This window comes from Taudactylus pleione, unplaced genomic scaffold, assembly GCF_031769625.1.
Source record: "Taudactylus pleione unplaced genomic scaffold, aTauple2 ptg000256l, whole genome shotgun sequence".
In the NCBI taxonomy this organism is placed as follows: Eukaryota; Metazoa; Chordata; class Amphibia; order Anura; family Myobatrachidae; genus Taudactylus; species Taudactylus pleione.
In genome coordinates, this window is record NW_028284658.1 from 4,295,625 (window position 1) to 4,323,435 (window position 27,811).

The 27,811-nt window shown below is 45.0% G+C and overlaps 1 protein-coding gene across 3 annotated transcripts in view; it reads right to left on the reverse strand.

Moving 5' to 3' along the window:
* EPB41L1 (erythrocyte membrane protein band 4.1 like 1) overlaps window positions 1-27,811 on the reverse strand; it is a 210,985-nt gene that overhangs the window by 176,030 nt on the left and 7,144 nt on the right. For 2 of the 3 annotated variants that reach the window (XM_088480590.1, XM_088480587.1), the window contains exon 2: window positions 5,583-5,635. The exons of the other annotated variant lie outside the window; for it this stretch is intronic. The gene's annotated coding sequence lies outside the window, so the exon portion shown is untranslated. The remainder of the gene's footprint in view (window positions 1-5,582; window positions 5,636-27,811) is intronic. 3 annotated transcript variants of the gene reach the window in all.

Sequence of the window (27,811 nt, forward strand, 5' to 3'; positions counted from 1 at the left end):
AGGTACATAAGCTAGTAGACATATGTTTGGTACCATTCTAAATCACTGTTTATTTGCAGATTTCTGGTTCTACCTGCAAGGAAATTGCAACATGCGTTGGCAAGATATGAACAATATGAAATTAGTGGTTAGAAGGTATCTCTGTATGTAGTGTTTTTTTTATTGTCTCTTCGGCGGTAAAACCACACAAAGCAACATCTGAGGAACTGGGATATACCCCCAGTGATGCTATATGAACTGTCCAATGACCTGCATCATACCAGAATGTCCAGGAGCAAGACCCAATGGAAACCTGTTAACTAGTTTCTTTGTTCTGTAAAGTATATAGCCTGCTTACTGGTTATAGTATACAGCCATTCTTCTTGGATGACCACAGGCTTCTGGAGAGATGACTGTTTACTGGGACCAGTGCGCACGCTTATGTATCGGCTTGTACCTTTTGTATTTAATTGTCTTTTGCGCTAATTGTGCTAGATCAAAGCATGTAACTTTCTTTTATTGCAATAAGAACTTTTGTGCATTGGAACCACAGTGTAAGTCTGGAAAGCAATTATTTCTTATGCCACTTGTATCGATAAACATCGACATTTAGGGTATATAGATTAAGGGGTATCGATATCCACAATAGGCAAAAATAATAGGATTAGCATCTAATGCTGTTCTTTCCTGCTTTTCAGGAAACAATAGCTTTAGTTTCCAATGATAAAGCACAATAAACACAGTTCCGCTTTTAGTAGCATAGTTCTCTTCAGCACTTGATAATATCAATAGTTCAGTCCCAAAGTGCACTTTAATCAACTTATAATTCTCTCACAAAATGGCTTCCTATTTTTATACCCGTAGCAGGGCCGGCTCGAGGCATGTTCGACCGGTGCGGTAGAACAGGGGTGAAACCCCATAGAATACGCACCCCTCCCAATCATTCCCGATTTCAGCGGGACAGTCCCGTTTTTCGGGCACTGCCCCGCTGTTCCACCCGCGGGATGAAAAAGTGTCCCACGAGCGGTCGGGAGGTTGGGCACCTCCACCACCACAGCTGCGCGGCGGTGCTGGCCCCAGAGAAGAGGAATGCACATGGCATCCATTCAGTGCAGGAAGAGGGCTGGGGGCAGCCCAGCTACTGGACTAACGTCAGCCCAGCCCAGCCTGATGTTAACGTGAAGTGTGTCATACCGGCACTCCTCCAAATAACGTCTTTTAGGGGCATGGTTTATGGTAATTAGACCACACCCCCATTTTCGGACACATGTGGCTAAGCTGCGCCCTGTGCAGGATGGTAATTAGTCGTCCCTTACCTTTGTGCGGCTCCCCTTGGAGCCGGCCCTGACCCATAGTCTTAGTCACTGGTTTAATAGTAACTCAAAATAGACATATATCACACTGTCAGCACATTCAGATCTCCAGCTCAGTATCTTGTAAATATCAGGGTTACTCAGTACTTTCGGTATGCAATCGGGAACCCGACTGCCTAAATACCGGCAGTCGGCTTCCCGACTGTCATATCCCGGCAAGGGTGAAATGCCGGGCATCTAGATGTAGACGCCCGCATTTCCCCGACGCCGGGAGACCGGCGCCTGGCATCCCGGTCGTAGTGATGCCGGCCGCCGCGAGCGGACAGCCGCGGGGGGGAGGGTTAGGTTTAGGGCTCCCGGGGAGGACTTAGGGATAGGCACCCCCCGGGAGGGTTAGGGTTAGGCTAGGGGGAGGGAGGGTTAGGGGTAGGCACCCCCGGGGGGGGACTTAGGGTTAGGCACCCCCCCGGGGGACTTAGGTTTAGGCAGCGGGGAAGGGTGTGGTTATGGTTATGCACTTAGAGGGGGGGATTAGGGTTAGGCACTTGGGGGGGAAGTTAGGGTTAGGCACCCCTAAGGAGGGTTAGGGTTAGGGGGGTTAGGTTAGTAGATACTCGCCTATCCACGATCGGGATTTCCAGCGCTGTTGGGCTTCCGCTGCTTCGAACTCTGCTCATGTCGGGCTGCCGCTGACGGGAATCGAACTGCCGGCCATGCGGCCGGCGCTATTTCATACCCATTCCATACTTTCAATATGCATTCATTGCTTTCTATATGATTTAAAAATGCTTTCACTATGCTTTCATTAGGGATGTGTCCCTTAATCAGATTTAACTCACACAGCATCCTCAGATCTGTACTGCGGCTTCCAGAGCTGTCATACTGTCTCCGGATCTCAGACTAACACTGCTGGCACTTCTGCTGCGGTCTCCAGCACACCATCAGCGGCTATTAAGTGGCCCTTCTGCACTTAGCATACTTCAGCATTGTTACTTGCCTAATCCTGGCTCATGGACCTGCAGCCCCTCACCCTGCTCTGTTCCTCAGTGTCTCCAGTATTCACTGCCCATATGGAACCATTGAATCCATTTCTTTTCACAGGTTTATCCCTTTTTGGCAGATGGGGGGCTGATGCTATTGCAGGAAGGCACACTGTCATAACAGCAACCAAACCCAAGCTGTTGAACTATTACATTACTATTACCTCCACACCCACCGCAACCAGGGGTGCAGAGAGGAGCCCTGGGCCAATCACCCCATAGCTGGTTGTCCTTGGGGGGGGGGGGAGGGGGGGTACCACTCCCCTAGGGATTCCAGCCCTGTGCTGACCAGTTTGTCCCTTTGCTATAACATCAGCCCCACGTCTGGTTCAGCCTGGTGCTGGTTATTGGGAAATAGGAGGGAACCCCTCACAGTTTCTTCCCCCTATTTTCCAATACCAGCTTGGGCTTAGAAGTCCTGGGCTGGTTATGGATTTGGGGAGGACCTCACGCAGTTTCTGTTCTAATTTTAACCATTTCTACACTTTTATAGTAACAAAGCCTGCTCATACTGATCTGTACAGTGCTACACCTACGTAGCAGACTGAGGGTGGGTTTGCTGTGGGATCTGCTGCACTATAGGGGTTTGAAACCCAACTGGTATTGATGTAAAATCTCAAATGACAGTCAAAACAGATGCACAGTAAATGCTGAGGTTTGTAGACTGCAAACCGACGTCGATAATCGTCAATACTCAACTCGAATTTTCAAAGCGATCCAAACCCGTTCTTTAGTAAATTTACTCTCATCAGTCCCTGCCCCACTCCAGCTTACATTCTATATAGGTTTTTGGACTATGGGAGGAAACAGGAGAACATGAAAGAAACCAATGCAAACACAGGGAGAACATACAAACTCCACACTGATAGGGCCTTGGTGGGAATCAAACCCAATACATCAGTAAAGCGGTAATACTTGACATGTGATGACAGTTGTTAAATTCAAATCATTACACACGTTTTGTGAGTGGAAACATACTTTGACACAAAAATGCCTATCTAATATGGAAAGAATTGTATTCAAATCAAATTGTAGAGGAAATTGTCTGTGTATATATGGTCACGGTGCTTGCTAGTAAGCCAGGTATTTTAATTGCTTAGTAAGAGGAAGTAATATACCAAGCACAAAAAGGCACGCTGCAAAATCAGCTTTGGTCTTGCTGTGTGTCTGGATTTGGGAAAGTGTGTTTAGATTTCTATCAAAACGCTTTGTTTGTGAAGCAAAATAGCAGTGCTTGTGGGTAATCAAGTTTTTGCATATGCCAAGGGGAGGAATTGGGCAAACAGTTGGGCAACAATGCATCGGGTTTAACGGGTGTGGTACAAGATGTCATTGTTCAGAATGTCGACATGGTCTGAATATCAACATTCAGTATGTCAACATGGACACGATGTGTAAATATGTAAATTGTTGACATTCACAATGTCAACATTGCAAGAATGTTGACATGTTGACAACATTGTGAATATTGCCAAGTTGGCATGCCAACAATGGTATTTTCCATACATCAACTGACCCTAATCCTAACTGCAGCCTAATCCTTACCCTAAGTCTGATTCAGGTGTGGACGCCATGCCAATATTTACGCAGTTGAGCGACTATAGAATGACTGTGCATGCATCATGTTCACACTGCTCACACGCCAAGGTACATTAGCAATGTCGCTCGCAGTGAGGATTTGATTGCAGAGTGACTGACGTTTGGGGGCAGTTACAGGGAGTGGCAGCAAAAATGCAGCCCGTTTTCGGGGTGTGTGTCTGCCTACATCTGCAATCCCATACCCAGAAAATATGGTGCCAGCATCTCAGCTCCCCCCGCCATTCTGTGCGACCATAGGGTTACTCAGATGGACGATGATCAAAGGTTCTGCAACTGCCGTTACGTATTTGTACGCAGTTGCTTGGATCTGCAAAGGTGCCAGTGAGCGTTGCAATACATTTCCAGCATTAACATATTTTCGCACAGCAGCTGTGTATGGGATCGCAGCTGCTACTCCATTGGCATCCACATCTGGATCAGGCCCCATAACCACAGCCTAACCATAACCCTAATATTGGGAAAAATTGCGTGTCAGCTTTCTGTCTGTCCATATTACAACAGTTTTTACATTCTGTCATTGTCGATATGTTAAATGTCGACATCCTGTCCATGTGGAAATTTTGAATGTCACCATGATGAACATATACCATTTTACAGATAAGTTCAAAAAGGAGATTCCATTTTATAGAGCATGATTATTGAAATGGGATTAAATGGGTGCTTTTATATGGGGTTATGCCTGCCCATTTCACTCAGCAAAAGTACTTGTATTTTATATTTTTAGTTTTATCATATACTTTTAATCCAATTCCCAACTTCAGTTCACTCATGAATAACTTATGGCAAAAATTAGGCTAAACCGGCAGTAATTTAGGAGGAAACTTGAAAAGTATTTGGAGAATCGTGCTATGCACCACGCTATGCTATGGCGGGTCCCCGATCACGGGAGTGCGTCTCCCATTATATCCTATGGAGACGCGAATACACATTTCTGATCGCGGTAGTCCACCTCGCGCCACGCATAGCGTGATTCGCTGCGCTATGGACAACAATGTAGCTGGGCAGATCTGTATGTTGAAGAACCAGGAATAGCGATACGAAATGATTTCCTTCACCGAACTTCTCTACCGATAGTATCATTGCTCAGGACATACACCTGGTCCCAGGTATGCCAATAAAAGAACACACCTACATATCTTCATCTATTGACAGCTTGTTACGCTGGAGTAGTTCATTTCTGAGAGTGTAACACTATGAGCCTGCACTACCAAACATGTTTTTTGTTGACATGGGCCCTTTTTAAATGAATGTGCTTGATTTAATGTGTTAAATATCTATACATTGACCCCAAATTCTTATAACAGTTAATACATTATTTATATGTTATATGTCATATTTAAATTATATGGCCATAAATCCTAAATTAGCAGCACAACTTTAGAAAGACATTCATGTGTGCTCAGATGTGGTTCAGCAGGAGCAGTCCTAACACAACTGATCATCTTTTATCTAGATGATATACTACAATCGATTGATAATAGAATCTATGGGCATGTCCTAATTTAGGGCTGAATTCAATTAGGTACGAAATCGGCCAATTTTATCGCTGAAGATTAAATTGGCCATTTTCGCACCTAATTGAATCCGGCCCTTAAATGAAATTTGGAATTCAGCAATAGAAAACAGTGATAATATTCAAAATGACACTTACTTGAAACCAAATGTGGGTCATTACATCCAGAAGCATACTGTATATATCTTCCCCTTGAAATGCAGACATAAAATAAGGTCAGAAGCTCATTTAAAACTATTATTTGCCAGTTAATGGTAGTCAGCTATCAGGAACTGGTGGTACAAATTGTAGTCCTTATCACACTTGTGTAAGCCCAGATAAGTCAGAAGTCCAGAAACAATGTATCAAAACAATTTATATATTCTCACTTAAACTAATTCAGAATTCTGAGTAATGAGTGTCAAATCAAATTGTACTTTTAGATGTCAGCCACTCCTGATTCAGCCCTCAGAGATTGGCCATGCTGCTTGAAAATATATAGATCTTTGAACATTTGTTTAAACCACTATCATTGGGAAGAAGACTGTGCAAACTAACCCAGATTTTGCTGACGTTGTCTCAAACGGGGATACTGGAAGACGGGAGCGTGCCGTGAGGTTAGGCCCCATGACCTGCGGCATGCCCCCGTGAGGCGAGGCTACGCTTCTTTTGAGCCAAGCCAAGGCTCCTTTTACAGGCAGGCACGCAGGGGGACTGCCAGGGCTGTAGAGAAACCCCAGTCGTCCCTGCCCATGGGGGGATAACTGGGTGTGTTTTGATACCAAACAGATATCCAACGAGAGGAAGCTGAGCCAGAAGGCTGACGGACGCTGATCAGGTCAGACCTGCCTGGGTCTGTGGCTACCAATGCTGAGCAGACGCTGGGGAGCTAGACTACAGGGCAGACAATCTCTGTGTCGACTGGGCAGTGGGCTGTAGTGAGGAGCTGCACACATCTCTACCATGAAGAGAGCGGAGTGGAGCTGCCATCGACCCCTTAGGAGAGCCCGGCCAGTATTTGCGGAATTGGGCATTTACAAACTAGTCCCTGGAGCGACTGGGAAACATCAGTCCTGAGGAGTGAATGTCGTAGAGGGTATCTTCAATCAAGAAAGGGGTGACTATTGCTGTTTTAAGTGTATTTACCATCCAAGTGACTTTGTTACAGTTGCATATCTCAACTGAGAGCTATTTCCAGTAGTTGAGGACAGTTATTATTATTATATTCTCACCTACAGGTAAAAACATATTGGCACCAATCCATCTGTTAGAAGAATACAAGTGATGTCTGGAATGTACTGTACTGTTATTTCTAGTAAATTGTCATTAATTAATATCAGCAAAATCCAGATTGATTTAAGGTCTGACTATATATTAACTCCTAGATACATGGGATGCTCTGTTTTGTTTGCATTAGAATTGTATGACTTGCATTTGGTGTGGGTGAGGTTATTGGGGGTGGGATGCAATCAGTAACTACACATTTCGCTGTACATTTGGAAGGGCACAACCTGCAGGTCTGATTCAAGGATGCATAGGTTTTTATTTCAAAGCGGTTTTATTTCTAAGTGTTATTACATGTACAGCATAATTTAAAGAGTTAGGCAGGAGTTAAACAGGAGGAACACAGAAGGAGCACATTCAAACAACAATTTATACAACTGCAATGACTTAAAACAATCTTCTGAGCTTCTGGACACCCTGCAACTCAGCGACCAGCTTTCATTATAAACCCTACCATACTTGCCTACCCTCCCGGGACCTGCGGGAGGCTCCCGATTTTTTGGGAAACCCTCCCCCCCCGCACCCCTGGAAGAGTAGGCACTTCTCCTGCATTCCGCCCACTTCCTAGTGAAGTGGGCAGTATGGGTAGAATATTCCCGGGGATCATCGGGTCCATGAGTAGAGGGCGGGACATAATGTTGCTTTTCTATGAGAATCGCGTAATTTGGCCCCATCACCTTATTTAAATATGTGGCGCTCGCGTCAAATTACCGGGAGGGACGGGGCTTAATCATGCAAACTGACTGGTCCCGCCCACCAACACCACCCACCTGCTTCTCCTTCCCGGGCTTCTAACGGGGAGGAGAACTTAGAAGTCGGCAAATATGACCTGGACACAACTTTTGCAACATCCTGCTTCTACATTGCAAGCGACTACCACTTTGCTGCAATTTTATTTTTTGTATGTATGCTTTTCTACCCATAGGCTGCGGCATTAGCATAAATGCGCAATACTTGCTAAGACTAAAGTTGCAGCTGCTACTGTACCTCCATCCACCTCTGAAACAATCGTTGCTGCTAATCTTTGTTATATTTTTGATAGTCTAAAAGTTGCCACAAATCCTGCTATATTTAAGATAAATAAATATACCGTTGTGGTTTTGGCAACAAACATTGTGTGGTTTTGAATATATAAGGTTAGTGGTGCTGGGGCAGAGGTTTCCTGAATTGATCCTGGTTATCGGTAGATCACCAGGATCAATACAGGAAATCTCTGCCCCACTAACCTTATGTACTCTATTCATTACCCCTGAGGCCTGTACAGATTCAGTTCGAGGCACTGACAATATTTAACAGAAGAAGTGTGTTGTTGTGTGGACATCACTTGTACACGACTTCACCCAAAAGGAGTGTACAAGAGGAGTATTACATGTACATAATGTTTACTTAGTGATAATTTCATTGTAACCCTCTGTATTTATGCCATTATGGCAGATCTTTGTACAGTGATCAGGATCTGGGTTATTGTAGGCTGTCTGTCACCTTGCATTTTTACCTTAGCTAGCCATGCCTCCAACCTATATAGTGGGCCTGATTCAGAGATTTACTTAAATTCAATATTACATAAATCCCTGATGGTTTTTGATCTGCGCATATGCAGTAGCCGCACTGTGCATGTGTAGATCAGGTCCTGCCATGTCAGTCGCAGAGACCCAAAAGCTGTAGCATGATTGACCTGGTGGTGGGGCGACGGGGAGCGTTAAAGAAAACGGTGGTGTGTCGACCCCATTCTCTGGGCGTGCCAAAGCCAGTGACTGTGGGCGGGATTTACTAAAGTGCAAAATGCGGTAAAACCAGTTATGTGCGGTGAGGTGAGGAAGAGCCTTTCCTGTCATACTCCAGAGTTTTGACTATAAAAATTATAAGAAAAATTTAAAGAAAATATTACAAATATCTTCTTTGTATTATTTTAATCATTTTTATAGTCATCAAGACTCTAGGGTAAAAAGTGTATGGCAGGTGAGGCACTGCCTCCCCTGTTCACCTTTTCCACAAATCCCTGATCAAAACTCACCAAATTTCCAGCACTATATACTGCTGCACCTTTGTATAATGCCCACATGAACCCTCGGGTTGATATATGTATCTGTAAATCTAGCTCTGTTACTAGCCAGTGCCTCCCAAGCCATTTACCTCACCGCACATCACTGGGTAAAACTGCATTTTCCATATGTACAAAGCATCAGAATGCATCGTCCCTTGGGTAACGCCATCTTCAGGTGACATTACCCAATAGAAGCCTATAGAACGCTTCCCGGCCTAGCCCACCCCCACCCCGGCCCTAGGCACATACACTGCACACCCTAACCCCACCCAAAAAAACGAAATTCTTCCCGGCTCCAGGGACATACACTCCCTACCCTACTCCCTGGCCCCCTAGACCCAGTACCCCCAAACCAGGGACATACACTCCTCAACCTAATCGCCTAGACACAGTAACCCCCCTTCCCAGAGACATACACTTTCCCTAATACCCCACCACCACCCAAATACATACACTGCCTGCCGAAAAATCCCCCCCCCCTGAGACATACACTGCCTGTCCTATCCCCTCATGGTCCCGAGACATACAGTACACCCCCCAGCCCGAGGATATACACTAACCACACCACTCCCCCTACCTCAGAGGACATACACCACACAACCTACCCCCACTCCAGGGGACATACACTACCTGCCTCCCTAGCCCAAGGGACAGAAATCACCATCCTTGCCCCCCCAGACACTAAACACAGTGAGTTCTGCCCTTCTTGTGCACATTCTGCATCTCAGCCCCACATGCTGGCAACAACCAGTCCCCAGACACATTTCTGTACTGGAGGATGGGGCACCATAGCATGAGCCTGCTATGGGGGTCTGCAGCTCCTTGCTACATCTCTGGCTGGGAGATGGACCACCAGGAGCCCTGCAGTTGCAAGGCAATTGGATCCGACGTGATTCATTCTGCAGCACCTGTGTTGGTACTGTTGAGAGCCCGGTCACCGCAGTGATCACAATAAACTACAGCTCCCAATGGAATCGGTATGATATGCTGGTAGCTGAAGCCCAATCGGTTCAAATGCCGATGTCGGAGGATAGCTCAAGGTCCCAACAGGGCCAGTAAGTACCCTAACTCTCCCCCTCTCTCCCCCCTAACCCTCCCCTGGTGGTTCCTAACCCTTACCTCCCCTGGTGGTGCCTAACCCTAACCCCCCCTTCCTGCACACTAAACCTAATACTACCCGAGGGGTTCCTAACCCTAAACCCCCCCCTCCCTGTAGCCTAACCATAACCCTTCCCAGGGGGGTGACTAATCCTAATCTCCCCCTGGGGGTCCATAAACCTAACTCCCCCTTCCCCGGATCCTTAAGTTCAGGATGCCGACGCCGGTATCCTGATCTAATTCAGGATAGTGGCGTTGGCATTTTGCTGGGCAGCGGGATAGCGGCGTTGGTATATCGTTGGTAATTTAAATGTATACCCTCCCAACAGCTCTTGCGCAGACGAATACACATCGCTCTTGGGGAGCGTAGCTAAGCAAGTACTGCAGACAGGTCAGTCTTCTGTGCGGAACTGGGGCAATTATGTGTGTTTTATTTTTTTCCTTTGGGGACCAATGTGTTATATTTTTTTCCTGTTGGTGGTTATTTTTTCCTGTGGAAACCAATGTGTTTTATTTTTTTCCTGTGGGGGCCAAAGTGATTTATACTTTCCTGTTGGGGGCCAAAGTGTTTTTTTTTTCCTGTTGGGGGCCAATGCATACTTGTAGACTTTTCAGTGCAGAAGGGGTGTCGTGGCGTCATTGGTGGGCGGTGGGGGGGATGTGGCGTCGCGATCGAGTCAGAGTGGCTCCACCCCGCTAAACAATTGCAAAGCAGGGGCGAATCACGTCATCGTCACCTTCCCGACCACCCACTTTCGGACGGTAAGCGCGCAGGGGGGAGGGGGTGCGCGGGAAGAGGCGGCCGGACCGGGAGACTTGCCCTCTCCTGCAGGGAGCCGGGGGCACCTCTCTAATTTCAGGAGCCTGGCCACTGCTGGACAGTTGGCAAGTGGGGCCAATGTGTTTCATTGTTTTCTGTAGGGGTCAATGTGTTTGTTTTTATTTCTGTGGGGGCCGAGGTTTTTTTGGTGATATCAGTTAACCTCCAAATGGAGAACTGACATTTGTTTAACAAGCTTTAAGGCACACATCCACTAGACGACAGGCAACAGACTACACGATTACAACATTATAATCGTGCAGTTGTTTGTCTCTCTGTGATGTTGTGAGGCTTTAGTTTTGTTGTGGGCCCGGGGTGGTAAAAGGAGCAAACACTGAAGCGGATTTAAAAATAAACGTGGAGTTTTTAATGAGTGGCAAAACAAAAAGTCCGGGTATAGCACTAAAGTGCACTTGGGGGACTGTAGTGAAGCAATGGGAAAAAGTCCAGGTAGTGAGAACAGAAAGTAGTCCAGTAATCCAGGTTTTGTGAGGCAGAAATGATTTACAGGCTGAAGTGAAGTTGCAAGCTGAAATTAATTTGCAGGGAGAAGGCAAGTGGAGGCAGGGTGCAGGGTAACAGCTGATGCAGGTACTCAGGCAAGGGAGAGGCAATGGAGGAGGCAGGAGAATCCAGGGGGCTGGAACAGGCAGGGAGAAGCAGGCTAGGCAATGATCCCAACAGACAGGTGAAAACTGGCAATGAAAAGAAGCTCTGCACTCCCTTAAATCCCCAGTGCCAGACTGTGACTGGCCAGAGAGAGCATGTTACATACCAGGATAGGGTGACTAGGTCACATGACCGGAGGCAAGATGGCAGCGCCCATGCCAGAGCGGAACGGAAGCACCACCAGGCCTAACCAGACCAGAGTGACAGTATGCCCGCACAGGACTACGCGCAGCCAATGCACCCCGCCAGATACCAGCGCCACCACCAGACGCCCCTCGCCATAGCATCCTCACAGGTAATACCTGCCGGCCAGCATGCCGAGAACCCCTGGTCGTGACAGATGTGCCTTCACTGAACAAGCAGTCATTCAGTGTAGGCACATCAATCATCTGCAAACATGTTGAACCTGGCGATATCGTCAGTTGTACAACATATTTGTATGACAGATATCTAAACGACCAGCGGGAGCGCGCATCGCTGGTCGTTTAAGACATTTTTCTAAACGATTTTCAAACGATTGCGAGCAATTATTGAACGATTGAACTAGTTAATGTTATGCCCTTTATTAGTATCATAATTAATGTTATGCCCTATAGTAGTGACTCTTTTGCAGCAGCTGTTCATTTTATGCCGCATAGTAGTGTTCTAGTTAATGTTATGCCTCATAGTAGTGCCCTAGTTAATGTTATGCCCAATAGTAATGCCCTAGTTAATGTTATGCCTTATAGTAGTGTCCTAGCTAATGTTATGCCCTACAGTAGTGTCCTAGTTAATGTTATGCCCCTTAGTAGTGTCCTACTTAATGTTATGTCCCTTGGTAGTATCCTAGTTAATGTTATGCCCCTTAGTAGTGTCCTAGTTAATGTTATGCCCCTTAGTAGTGTCCTAGTTAATGTTATGCCTCATAGTAGTGCCCTAGTTAATGTTATGCCCCTTAGTAGTGTCATAGTTAATGTTATGCTCTATATTAGTATCTTAGCTAATGTTATGCCCAATAGTAGTGTCCTAGCTAATGTTATGCTCCATAGTAGTGTCCTAGTTAATGTTATGCCCTAAAGTAGTTTCCTAATTAATGTTATGCCCCTTAGTAGTGTCATAGTTAATGTTATGCCTCATAGTAGTGTCCTAGTTAATTTTATGCCTCTTAGTAGTGTCATAGTTAATGTTATGCCTCATGGTAGTGTCCTGGTTAATGTTATGCCTCATAGTAGTGTCCCAGAAAAAGTTATGCCCTTTAGTAGTGTCATAGTTAATGTTATGCCCTATAGTGGTGTCCTAGCTAATGTTATGCCCCTTAGTAGTGTCATAGTTAATGTTATGCCCTATAGTGGTGTCCTAGCTAATCTTATGCCCCATGGTAGTGTCATAGTTAATGTTATCGATTCCTACCTATCTATACACTCTAAAATGTCGCTATTTAGCATTGTAAGTCGCACAAGAATTAATTACTCTTGAGACTTTGATTGTGTTTCCAAAGCACAAAAAGATATTATTCACCATAAAGCAGATAGTTACACGCTGTGATCTAAATACAATTAGCGCAAACAAATTATACAATCACAAGGTACAGTCGATACATACGCAGGCGCTCTGGATCAAGATTTCCGGCATCAAATGTGAAGCCTCCGTCAGAAGAAAGAACAAGCAGACTAACTACTGGAAATAGAGCGTCCGTATATGTACCCTTACAGAGATAGGCAATACAATAGAACAAATTGGCATAATCCCATTGGTTCTTCTTCCAGTTTCTTCTGTTACAGTACAGTTCATAGGTCAGTTTGTAAGATCACAGTCCAGCCTCCAACAGCTCTTTGTGTCCATTTTCCCGCTGAATAACAAGTCTAAACTGGCTGCATTACAGAGTACATTTTAATGCCTAACTCTCTATGGTCCATAATTTGCAGACGTATGTTGCGATTTCCCCACCAATGGAACCGGAAGTCTGCAAATAAACAGTAGTTTAGAATAGCACTAAACACGGGTGCTACCTGAGATCTTAAAATACACTCGTTTTATTACATACTTAATGATGAATAAAACCTTGAATATAAACCTTAATGCTAGAGAACCTTTTTATGTAAGTGTGCAGTGTGTAAGTGTAAGGATACTAGAAAAGCCGCTAGTAATCATTGTGCGTCTACGTGTTTGTGGAGTACACCGTGGTACGTGTTTTGCAGGGTTGTTCTTATTATATGTTTCAGTAAATGTATGCACTTGTATAAGGAGGACTTTTAACATAGTTCTATTGCATGGGATTCGTACAATGCTAAATAATAGCATCGCCGTATGTACTTATAATGTGTGAGATTCGCTAAAAATGGCGCTGAGCGGCCATTCGCAAAATGGCATCTTTTGCGGCCATTTGCAAAATGGCGTTGTGCAGATTTTAATCTTAGCAGATTCTGTCTCAGCCAATTATCCAGCTTCGACAGTCCACCCTTTGATAGCAAACAACATGCTCTCACACTCTGATTTTAAAATTAATTTAGGCTTACACTATGACATATTATTTTATGTTATATTATGGGATGGCACAAGGTGGTTCTTCAACCATCAATAATATGTCTCTAGGGGTGGGCATAAAACTACCCTTATACGCACACTGCGGATCTTGGAAGATAATGGGAAAGATGTGGGGATGCACCTATCCTATAAAGGAAGTCTTGAAGGGGAATAGGGACTTACATTTTTTAAGATGTTTTAAAATAACATTTTAGTAATACATTTCATACATGTCTAAATCTATACATCATCTGATGGTACATTCTAGTTCAGGATTGTAATGCAGTCCTACATTTAGCTCAGTATTCATATTGTTACTTCTAACCACCATCAAAATTTCATTCTTTCTGTTTACCTTACCTTTACATTTTCCATATTTCAACACAGTAGGAGCACACCTGACACATAAGCCAATTACTATGATGACAATCAATATGAGGATCAGGAGTTTATCTATACTAGCAACCATTTCCTGGACCCACTCTCCTAGACCGGAGAACCATTTCACTGGGTTCAACCATGAAACCCATTCCTCTACCTTCTCTTCTACTTCAGCCATTGAAGCATTATGGTTCTTCTGAAATTCCCATTTCAGCTGCAGAATTTCGTCCATCTTCCGGTCTATCACCTCCTTGGGGTCACTAGTGTTATTTGTAATATATGTGCAACACTTTACACCAAATTGGGTGGCCAAGGTTACACAATACCCTTCAGTGACAGCTGTTGAATAATTTAATACTAGTCTATGTTGCACCAGTTCTTTCTTGTAAGCTTGCAACTCCCTACCTGTATACCTAAACGTGTCATCATACATCTCAGTGATATTATCTATTAATTTAGCAAGATCTTGGATATATCTCAAATTTAGTGTACCCCGAGCGATCCTGGTGGGATCCAATGTGACTAAACCTTGAAAGCCAGTTGTTTCACTAATTAACTGTGTGGCTTTATGTACATCACCAGGTATATTTCTTTTGTGTCTATGTTCATACTGTATGTGAAGATATGGTGAAGGTGTGTTTTTATGAATACCAAGCATTTCACCATGTGTAAGGGACATAACTTCTGGGACTACTCTTCCCAGGTAACATAAACCTTCAGAACTCGGAGAGAGCCACTTATATGCTTTTCTACCACATATAAAATATACATCATCGGGGAGAACATAAGGAATAGTAAACATCAGTAACCCACACATTTCCCTAGCAATTGATCCTACTTCAGGTTCTCTCATTTGACTCATACAAGTTTCTTGTTGTAATATCTTGGCGCAATATCCTTCTGGTACCCTACCAATCATTTGTTTGATGTTACTTAGTGTATATTTATACCAGAAGTGTCTTCCACCCAACCTAATTGTGCGTAACAGTTCAAAATTTATAGATTAATTAACAGCGCTTAGTGAGAAGGTCATCGTCTGGTTATTCCCCGTCACCTCCCAACTTCCTGGGTCATTGGAGTTGATGATGTTCAAACATAAAAGTGATTTATCTACTTGGTACTGGTGGAGTTTGAAATGAGGTGGTTTGGACTTAAGAAATTTTCCATCCAGTGCATGCCCTCTTTGTGATTTTAAAACTTCAGAGACATTCAATGGGAATGGCACTAACAATACATTATGCTGTCCTTGAGGCATGTGAGAGCACACCCAACAGTCAGTTTGGTTTAAAACTTTGCCCACCATGGATGCAATTCTCATTAATTTGGGACCCACAAAACTCACACATACAATAATCCTCAGACAATAGACCTTCACAATGTCTCCGAGTATCCAAAATAGCAGATCTCTTAACAATTGCTGTACTGGGTTTGGTCAGATACTCCCCCGATTGTTTTAGCACTCCTTCTCCCAACTCCACTCCTTTTATATCACCATCAGCTCCCTTCTCCTTCCTCTGTCCTCCGTCACAGAAACCAGAGATCCGAAACAACCCAAGATAATGAGAACTCTGGGAGAAAGCACAAAGATAATCACAGCAGACAAATCCATTGCTGAAAACAGCGATTCTACAAATTTCTTTAGCTCAGGTGTCTCACTGTAACCTTTTAACTTTCCCGACACAGACTCACAATGGACAGGTCTACGGTATCTGCCTCGATTCCGCCTTGTCTATCCACTGGTTGGTTGACCTTCTTACAGTGAGTGGAATGGACCCAGGTATCTCTCTCCGCCACTTTCAATTAAGTTGTACTCGTCAGCAACACCTGATACGGACCTTCCCACCGATCTGTCAAACAACCTGAATGCAAGAAATTTCTGATCATAACAAATTCTCCAGGTTCAACATCATGACAGTTTGTTTCAGGCATATCATGTGACAACAATTTCAGTTTCTGCTGTTGCTGCTTTAACTGTTTACTCATTGTTATAAGATACTTTACAGTTACCTCATTGTTACTTTTCAAATCTTCCTGTGGGCTTATAATCAAATGAGGTTGTCTACCAAACAGGATTTCGAAGGGGGACAGATTGAGAGGGGGTCTAGGAGTTGTCCTGATAGTATGAAGGACAAGTGGTAGTGTTTCTGGCCAACCCAGTCCAGTTTCCGCCATGAGTTTACTTAATTTATTTTTAATAGTACTGTTCATCCTCTCCACCTTGGCACTGGCTTGCGGTCGGTAGGGGGTATGAAGTCTACTATTAATACCTATCAACTTACACATATTTTGGAAGACATCACCTGTGAAATGAGTACCCCTATCACTTTCAATAATTCTAGGGATACTGTATCTGCATACAAACTCCTGAACTATTTTCAGTACATGCAGCAGTATTAGTGGCAGCTGGGTATGCCTCAACCCAATTAGAAAACACATCAGTGCACACTAATACAAATTTGAGATTCCTGCAGGGTGGTAATTGGAGTAAATCAATTTGTATTACCTGAAAAGGTCTGTCGGTCGGGGGAATGTGGGATGGTTCGGTAGGGATTGTTTTCCCAATGTTTTTCCTCAAGCAGGTCAAACAGGACATTGCTCTCTTTTCTGCTTGGGAAGAAAAACCCGGTGCACACCAGTATGCTCTCACCAATTTGCACATACCTTGCTTTCCCAAGTGAGTCAGACCATGCGCTGCCTCAGCCAGGCTTGGGTAGTACACCTTGGGGGCCACTGGCTTTCCTTGTCCATCTCTCCAGAGTCCAGAGGACTCCTGCCCACATCCCTTAGACCTCCAGACTGCCTTTTCCTGAATGTAACACAAAATTTGCATCTCAATTAATTTCTGCATGTCAATCCTTTGAAACATTATTTGGTTCATTGGCACATTCACTTTTAACCCTGCTGCCCATTTGGCAGCTTTGTCTGCCCGGTTGTTGCCCAATGACACCGGATCATCCTCACATGTATGGGCTTTACACTTAATTACCGCCACTGCCTTTGGCAATTGTATCACTGTCAGTATTCCTTTTATATGTCTGGAATGTGCGACTGGTGTGCCTGCTGCTGTCATAAAATTTCTCAGACGCCATAAAGCACCGAAATCATGTACCACCCCAAAGGCGTACTTAGAGTCAGTGTAGATATTAGCAGATTTACCTTCTGCTAATTCACAAGCTCTTTTTAGTGCCACTAGCTCTGCCATTTGGGCCGAGTGAGGTGGACCTAGAGGTTCGGCCTCTATGATGTCTTCGTCATTTACCACAACATAACCTGTACATAACTCTCAAGTGTCAGTTTGTCTATGACAACTCCCATCCATGTAAAATGTCACATCTACATTTTCTAAAGGTGTATCCCGTATGTCAGGTCTTGTAGTAAAGGTCTGATTCAGATATTCTATACAATCTTGTGCATCAATATACCTGCAGAACTCACCTTCTTCCAGCGACTCACTTCTCTCCACCCATTGTGCATCCTGTTGCACATATGGTAAATACGTTGCTGGATTTAACGTACTGCACCGTTTGATGGTGATGTTTGCAGGTGCTATTAGGGCTAGTTCCCATTTTGTGAACCTAGCTGAGGAGACATGTCTGGTTTGGGCAGAATTCAGCAAAGCAGATACAGCATGGGGGCGAGCTTTCGATGTTGATTGACAGCTCACCCCATTTGGAAGGTGGGCCGGGGGGGGTGGCCGGCCAAACGGAGGCGTTCCCAATGGAACATCTGCAATTATGTCAGTGGGGAGCTTCCTGTTCGATCAGAGCAGGAAGCTCCCTGGGGCTTGCGAGTGCCGAGACCCAACCTTAGGGTCTCGTTGCAAGCCCCGATGGTCGCGATGGTACTGACCATCGCGACCATCACCCTGGTCAGTCGCTAAGCTGTGGGTGGTAAACCACAGCTTAGCTAGTGACAAGGAGGCCGCACTTCAAGATGCAAGTGGCCGCCCTCAATCAGAGCGACCGCTTGCATCTAACGACCGGGTCTGGATGAGACCCTAAGTCCTGTAATGGCAAGGCCAAAATAGAAAAACCTGGGATCCACATTCTGCAGTATCCACACATGCCCAAGAAGGTACAGATTTGCTGTTGGTTCCGCGGCAGTGTCATGGTCTGTATGGCTTGGATTCTGTCATTGGTCAGATGTCGTAACCCCTGGGTTAGGCAATGTACCAAGTATTTAACCCTGGACTGGCATGGCTGTAGTTTGTCCTTAGCAACCTTGTGTCCTGTTTGCGAGAGATGAAGCAATAATAGTTTGGTATATTTTAAACATGACATAAACGAATCAGAACATAACAATAAATCGTCCAGATATTGTATTAAAACAAATCCATTGACAGGTTGAAAAGATTGTAAACAGTTGTGTAAGGCCTGGGAGAAGATACTGGGGCTGTCTATGAAGCCCTGGGTCAATCGTGTCCATGTGTATTGTACACCCTTGTATGTAAAAGCGAATAGGTACTGACAGTCAGGATGAAGAGGTACAAAGAAGAAAGCAGAACAGAGGTCAATGACGGTGAAATGGGTTGCATTTGGTGGGATCTGCATAAGGATGACAGCTGATTCAGCACTACGTGAAATTGGCTCTTCTACCTTATTAACCCCTCCTAAGGTCTTGTACCAGCATGTAACCCCTCCCACCACTCTTTTTCACAGGAAAGATGGGACTGTTGGCTGTTGTAATAACCACTCAATTATGGGATAAACCCCTATCTCTACCTCTTGTTTTAACGGGTACTGGGGAATTTTTGGAGCTTGCCTACCACTTTTTAGATTTACCATTACGGGAGGTACATTTGCCATCAATACAGTGTCCTGTCCGTCTTTGGCCCAAAGTGTATCTGGTATTTGATCTACCTGAGATGGATTTTTACCTGAATCAGTAGAGTGATACATTAACCTTTGGGGAGTGTCCAATATATTCCTCACCTCATGTGCCACTCTCTCTGAGATATCTAAGAATATACCATCAGGGCTACAATATATGACACATCCCATCTTACATAACAAATCCCTTCCAGTAGGTTAGTAGGAGCCGCTGCTGCCAGGAGAAAAGAATGCCTGGTATGCAATGACCCAATAGTAACCTCTGTGGATTTGGTCAAAGGATAATGTTGCACTTTACCCGTTACACCCATTGCTGGTACTGTTTCGCTGGTCAACTGTCCTGGTCGCCCCTGTGTCTACAAGAAAAGGATGTTTAGTACCAGCTACATCAACCATCATCACCGGTTCTTCCCTAGTACTTCCAGTTAACCTGACTAGCTATAGACTACAGGTGTGACCTGACCCCTATCGTTGACTCTCACTCTCCAATACAGCATTTAGGGCCACGATTGGAGCAGGTGATTGTGGAGAATTCCCTGCATTCTGCATATATCCCTTATATGGATATCTAGCTACTCCCTGGTTTTGTGGTCCTACCCTCTTCACCTTACAGTTCCTACTTACATGTCCCACTAGATTGCAGTTAAAACACCATTGTGAGTAGGGTGGGGGAAAAGGTTGCATAGGTTGGGCAGTAGAGAAAGATTGTGAGTGTGGGCACGAATTTTGAGGGTAGTATGGTGGCTGAGGGTAGAATGGGCTTTGTGGTTGAGTGTGATAAGTAGGGTAAGGCTGTGTTTGTGGTGGTGCAGGATTGGTGAGCGCGTGCAGCTGTGCAGGTGCATGTGTGTCTGGTGGCTGTGATGGTATATTCATTCCTTCTAGAGCTTGAATGCGAATAGCTTCTCGCTCTGGGTCTCTCTCTTCTTGAGGATGTTTTTATCGTGCTCAATAGCAGACTCCCTGAGTGTGTCTACAGTAACTCCCCTCCAGCCAGGTAGAGAGGTCTGAACTTGGGTCTTTAGATTGTCTTTAAGACCATCCATAAGTACCATGATGACCATTTCCCTATGGTGAGTGCTATCTTTAATATCTTCTATCCCAGTGTACTGGGTGATAGTCTGCAGAGCTCGGGTACAGTAATCTTCTGCAGATTCACTCTCTTTTTGTTTTATGGTGAAAATTTGACTCCAGTTAACTACTACCGGAAAATATACACCCAATTGAGTTATTATGCGGGTAATGTTACCTTGGTTAACCTCGTCTGTTAAGGGAGCATCTCCCTCCAATATGCAATCCATGATAAACTTTTTCACGTCGGTATTGTGCGGAAGACACTCCCTTAACACCACTCGCCAAACTTTATTGGTTGGCTCGTGAGCATTACCCAAATTTTTCATAAATCTGCCATTTTGCTAATTCCTTCTTAGGGTCAGGGAAGTCAGTTATTAGGGAATTTAGCTCAACTCTTGTCCAAGGACAATGCATCACTACATCCCTTGTGGGCACCATACCATTCGCATCCAGATTCCCATTGGGAACAGTTATTGTCCGGATGGGATGGAGACCAGCCACACTGTTACCTTTGACTTTGTTACCTGGCTGGGGATTTAGTCTATTACTGCTACGTACAGGATTAACAACTTCCGTTACAGATACAGCGGATGTTAACACTTCCTGTACTACCACTGATGAGGATGGGGCCACCTCCTGTGCTCGTTGTAATGGAACATCTAACATTTGTACGGCATGGGAAATGGCAGACATAACAACAGGTTCATCATCCACATCATGAACATTTTCCTTGTCATTACTCAAGAGAGGGTACAGGTTACATGTTACATTTTTATGAGTTTTTACATCGACTGTACCTCCACCCCCATCCGCATAGGGCGGTGCTGGTGCGCGTGAACTACTGACATTACCTTAAACAACGCTACCTTGCTGTGCGTGCACGCTATTTTGCAGCGCATGTGCAACACTGTTTAGTGCTGCGTGCACACTCCCCTGCATCGTGCGCACGATGCTGGTTTGCGTCACGTGCACACCCTTAAGCCACGTATCCCCCTCGTGCTGCCATAACTTTAAACAATCGTTATACTTTATCTTTTTCTTTTGAGAGTGCACCATACACATGCTATCTCGGACATTGGGCCTGATTCAGAGCCGGACGCAATTAGCGCTCGCTCGTCCAGAAAATAGGGGTGGCTATTCAAATCAACCGTTCGCTCTTTGCGGTCTGTTCACGCCTCTAGGTCTGAACGAGCGAACCAAACTTGCGGTCGTTTTTTGAAAAAATACGCCCCCTGGCCGCTCGCATCCTACGTCATGTCCGCTATTTATTAGATTAATCAAGTACATCGACCAGGGTATGAACTGCTCGCTATTCTTGGGGTTGGTTTTTCCTACCACAATTTTGCGAGCAGTTCTGACTATAAAATAACCCAGTGACGTGGTCAATGACGCTGCTGTTTTAATTATGCACACCCATTAAGCACGCCTGCGTTCGGATCTCCACTCCCCGTTTTCAAGCACCTTCCCCCGTTACCACACACATACGCCTCTTTCTGTCACTCAAATTATCAGGCATTCGCTATTTTGCAAGCACATGAATTTTGACCGCACTGACTGGTTCGCGCATGCGTATAACGATCCGTACGCATGCGCAGTTGGGCAAACATCGCTCGGAGCAAACGAGCGGCCGCTTACGAGCGGCTCTGAATCAGGCCCATTGTTCAATACCTCCTTATCAAAGCTGCCAATGCTGGGAAACGGTTTCACACTCTTTCTCATCATTTTATACCATACATCACAGTACCTAGTTGCATAAGCAGTTAAGCACCATACCTAGTATGCATAATATGCCGTGCCGACCCGATCGGCGCTTCCAAGAGCAGCACATCATCTAACATCTCTGCTGTTTGCTTGGCTCCCATCTTGGGAAAATAACACTAAACTTTTCAATAGAGATTTAAATCGGTGAAAGAATGTTAAGGCTACTTTCACTTACCTGTGGACAATATTAACAGGATGCGCCCACACACCTATGGAAGAATAACAGGCTGCTTCCACGCACCTAAGCCCTTTTCGAGTACTTTGCACTGCTAACATGTAAGCATTCCAGTAACACCTACCATTTTCAGTGATTTCGTCCACCACTGCTCAGTTCACAATCACAATATGCCACAACTGTGCGGTTCAATCACAATGCCCAATAACCCTAACTGATCACTTGATGCTGCGATCACACTGAGAGACGATACCTACAACAAAACAACAACTACACCTGCTGTGTGATTAGACTTCGGTATCTACTACCGAGCCACTAGGCCGACACCAGGCGCCTAGCAGCTAAGGGTCTTACGATACCCCTAGCTAGGGAACATGTTACCCCTACCAGCACACGTTCACTGTTACACACCCATTTCCTGTGCAGAAAGATAAACGTTTTCCCAGATATGGCAGCACCGACTAAGGTACTTACAATAATGTTATCATGCTGTCAATATCACAATGCAATCTCAATGGCTTTGTTTAAACATGCGGCAGCAATACAGGAAATATGCATACGCTATTGTGCGACTAGTCGCATACACAATAATGAGACCGCTACACAAAATGTATTATTACCCTTACGCTATTGTGCAACTTCCCCTTTTAACATAAAATTTTATCAATGGAGGAAAACAAACTTTTTCCTTCCCTGTCCCTGGATTCTAATCAGCGCTCCTTGAACTCACACAATAACGGATAGTGGTCTCTCAGCAACAAAGTGGTAGCAGGTATTCGAAGGCACAATGCGTTCTTTCCTGCATATGGAGCGTCCACCCTTTTGTGAGAGATCGATAATCGTGTGTTACTGTGTGACTGGCAGCGTGATCTCACTCTACGAGCCCCCAACTATCGATTCCTACCTATCTATACACTCTAAAATGTCACTATTTAGCGTTGTAAGTCGCACAAGAAATAATTACTCTTCAGACTTTGATTGTGTTTCCAAAGCACAAAAAGATATTATTCACCATAAAACAGATAGTTACACGCTGTGATCTAAATACAATCAGTGCAAACAAATTATACAATCACAAGGTACAGTTGATACATATGCAGTCGCTCTGGATCCAGATTTCCGGCATCAAATGTGAAGCCTCCGTCAGAAGAAAGAATAAGCAGACTAACTACTGGAAATAGAGCGTCCATATATGTACCCTTACAGAGATAGGCAATACAATAGAACAAATTGGCATAATCCCATTGGTTCTTCTTCCTGGTTCTTCTGTTACAGTACAGTTCATAGGTCAGTTTGTAAGATCACAGTTCAGCCTCCAACAGCTCTTTGTGTCCATTTTCCCGCTGAATAACAAGTCTAAAATGTACTCTGTAATGCAGCCAGTTTAATGTCTAACTCTCTATGATCCAGACGCGTGTTGCGATTTCCCCACCGATGGAACCGGAAGTCTGCAAATAAACAATAGTTTAGAATAGCACCAAACACGGTCTGCTTATCATGTACTAAACCTGAGATCTTAAAATACAGTCTCTTTATTACATACTTAATAATGAATAAAACCTTGAATATAAACCTTAATGCTAGGGAACCTTTTTATGTAAGTGTGCAGTGTGTAAGTGTAAGGATATTAAGAAAATCCACTAGTTAGCGTTGTGCGTCTACGTGTCTGTGGAGTACACCGTGGTACGTGTTTTGCAGGATTGTTCATATATGTTTCAGTAAATGTATGTATTTGTATAAGGAGGAATTTTAACTTTGTTCTATTGCGTGGAAATTGCACGACACGAAATAATAGCATCACCGTATGTACTAATGTGTGAGATTCGCTAAAAATGGCGCTGAGCTGCCATTTGCAAATGGAGTCTTGCGGCCATTCACAAAATGGCGTAGTGCAGATTTTAATTTTAACAGATTCTGTCTCAGCCAATTATCCGGCTTCGACAATGTTATGCCCTATAGTGGTGTCCTAGCTAATGTTATGCCCCATGGTTGTGTTCTAGGTAATGTTATGCCCCATAGTAGTGCCCTAGTTAATGTTATGCCTCATAGTAGTGTCCTAGTTAATGTTATGCCTCTGTCACAGCGCGCCAGACACCGGCTGTCACTTACCGGGTCCGGCAGCGCTGGAGTTCCGGGCAGTGAGATGTGTGTCCCCGGCGCCCGCTGCCTATGTGTGCGGCATCCATGGAGGATGGCTGCGCCTCCCCCTGCTGGGCGGCTGGTAAATTACAGGTGGCTGCGGCTCTTAGGAGCGCGCGTGCCGACCTGTAAGGAATTTAAAGGACCATACATGTGTAGTGGTGACGTCACAGTAGGCGCCAGTTTCAACCTGCCTATTTTAGGAAGTTCCTTGGAACACTCCTGTGCTAGAGTATAGGCTCCATTACCTTACTCCAGCGTTCCTATGTATATCCTCTGAAAACGTTCCTGACCTTTGGCTTACCTGTGACTCTGATTCTGCCTGATCCTTGGTACTGTATTTACATCTGGTTCTGACCTCGGCTATTTCCTGTGACCTGCTCTTGTCTGCTCCCTGGTACCGTATGTCTGTTTGGTTCTGAACCGGCTTGTCGACTACGCTGAACATCCCCTACACTCCATGCAGAGTTTCCCAGCACCTGTATAGGGGAACCTATGCTGGGGGCTGCGACCTGTGTGTCAAATGCAGCCAAGTCCATACCTTCTTGCGAGGGTCCCTTGTGAAAACCGCCGGCACATTAGACTAAGCGCCTCAGGAATAGGTCACGTCAATTCCCTAAATACGGGCCGCATCCATAATCTACTTGAGAGTTGCGATAGCCTCATAATAGTGTCCTAGTTAATGTTATGCCTCATAGTAGTGTCCTAGTTAATGTTAAGCCTCATAGTAGTGTCCTAGTTAATGTTATGCCTCATAGTAGTGCCATAGTTAATGTTATGCCTCATAGTAGAGTGCTAGTTAATGTTATTCCTCATAGTAGTGTTCTAGTTAATGTTATACTGTATTGTACTGTCCTCAGAGCCATAACTAGGGTGGTGCGGCCGGTGCAATCGCACAGAGCGCAACAGCCCTGAGGGTGGAACACCGACCGTCCACCTCAATCTGTCTCTCTGCTGGCACTGGGCGCCTGCTGCTGACAGTGCGATGTTCGGTGCCCAGCTCTGAATAGGACAGCAGCCGCAGCCTCCCCCTTTGTGTGACTCTGCCTCCCGAGTACCGGGCTTGCTGATGGGACATTTATATCAGGAACACCACAGAGGAGCTCCGAGCTGAGATCGTGAGGCAGAGCTGCTGCCGTTTCAATCATTGTAATGATTGGCCAGCGCTGAGCCCATGTGCATGGGGCCTGTGAGCAAGGTCCGGTCTCACAGCACAGAGCACAGCAGAAGGACTTGGTTTGCTCAGGACTGGAGGCTGCTGTGGTGTACGCACCGCTGTGCTGGAGCTGAAGCGCGGGGCCAAGTATACTACTGGAACACCAGGTCAGTGTTCCAATCCTCCCAGCCCAGTGCTCTGCTCTCCCCCTAGCCCAGTGCTATCCCATCTCACTGCCCCCCCATCTCAGTGCCCCCTCTCTCCCCATTCCAGTGTCCCCCACCATCTCACTGACCCCCATCTCAGTGTCTCCCTCCCACTCAGCACAGATTTTCTTCCTTCCCTCCCTAAACAGCCTACTGCCCCTATCTCACTGTCCACCACCTAGAACCCCCCAGCCAGCACAGTCACAGTGCCCCCACATTCATCTCAGTGCCCCTCTTCTCCAACCCCATCTGCCTCTCCTTCCCATCCAGCACAGTTCCCCCCCATTGCACTGTCCCCCAATCCAGTGTCCCTCTCAAATATCACTCCCCCTCACCCCCAGCTCATCCAGCCCAGTGCCCCCCCCCTCCAATGTCACTGCCACTTCACTTATCCCCCCCATTATTAAGGCAGCCCCCTCCCTTGACACAAAATTACCGCAGCTGTAGGTAGTGCTGCACATGCGCTGGTTTTACGAATGTAACGGCGCAGGCACAGCACTGATTACAGCTGCGGTAAGTTAGTGTAGAGAGGGAAAACTATTTCACGAAAAGCTGTGATCGCAAAAATTACAGCTTTTCGAAATAGATAGTTATGGAGAGGAGGAATGATTAATTCCTCCGGTAATTAGGTAGCACTCCATGTGAGTTCTAAACCTAATTACCTCCAGAGAAAGTTTAGGTATGATGAATAGGCCCCAGACACTTACACCTATATGAGCACTGATGAGTCCCTGTTTTCAGGCCTGGCAATAAGTTGGACTTAATTTCTTAGCAGCTAATATTGGGAACTTTGCAGACAACTCCAAAGCTGGCCACACACAACGATTTTTCAACCAATTTGGCCGATTTCGACGAATCTTGATGATGAATCGTGTAAAATAAGGACAAATCGTGAGTATCCACTCTTGATCACGATGCTGATGCGCGTCCCCGCTCGTCGTATCTCGCATCTTCAGATCTGCCGTGCTGTAGGGTACATTTGCAAATCTGGGACACGATGGGTGCCGATCGTGAGTACTTTTGTAGTCACAATTAATCGTACATCGCGGAATTTGACAGACAGGAGCCTGCACACGCCCATCCGCCATCTTGTGCAGCACCATGATTGCAAGAAGAAGGAAGCACGATCTGGAGCCTGCACAACAAGTCTTGATTTCAGCACTTTGGTGAGTATTGGTACTGTATTAAATGCAACCCCACTGCCCACCAATGTGTGCCACCTATCTATAAATGCATGACCCGGCCACCGACCGCCGGAATGAGGCGGGCAGTGGCTGGGTCATGCATTAACCTGCCACTGCCCACCAATGTGTGCCACCCACCTACCCACCAATGTGTGCCACCCACCTATAAATGCATGACCCAGCCACCACCAGCCGGAATGAGGCAGGCGGTGGCTGGGTCATGCATCAACCTCCCACTGCCCACCAATGTGTGCCATCCACCTAGCCAATCACTGGCCACCAATGTCACGGACAACTTAAAAAATACCTTCAAAATCTGCAAACACTAAAAATTTTATAAATGACAAAAACATATTTAGTTCAACAACAAAAAATAAAACATTACAACAATATCAATACATATATTAAATTTGTTTTTGTTCTTGTGGTAGTTTTGTTTATCATGGTTGAATATATCACTATAAACAAATGTATCAACAACATAAACAAATACATTGCACCAATAAAATAAAAAAACATATTACAATACTTTAAAAAACACATTACATTCATGTAAAAAAAACATATTAAAAAAATACAAAAAAACATTAAAAACCAGAAAAAAAAATATTACAATACTTACCAAAAAAATCTGGTAAACTGTAGAAATATACATAAACATTTCCAAAACAATTCACATTTCTAGATTAATACAATGTCCTTATTTTTTTTTCTTCCTTGCAATGTCTATCGATAGTGAACGGGAGTTTGTGACGGGATTTCTAGAGATCCTCCAATCAAATGAGTGTCTATGGCGGATATCCTGTCGACAGTACCACAACAAATCACAGAAATTGGCAGCTTTGGGGGTGTTGTTGGACAACACCCAAAAGTTCATTGCGAATGCTGCCCTAAAAACACAGACACAAAATCCAGAACTTGCATACCGTCTACATAAAAGAAAAGAAAAAAGTGGATGATTCAAAAAAGCCAACACTCTGGTACTATCACCTGATCAGCTTCATTAGAGAACTGGAGCCACAACGCCAGTCAGTTGTCTTGATGGCCGAGCGAGATGGAGAAGATG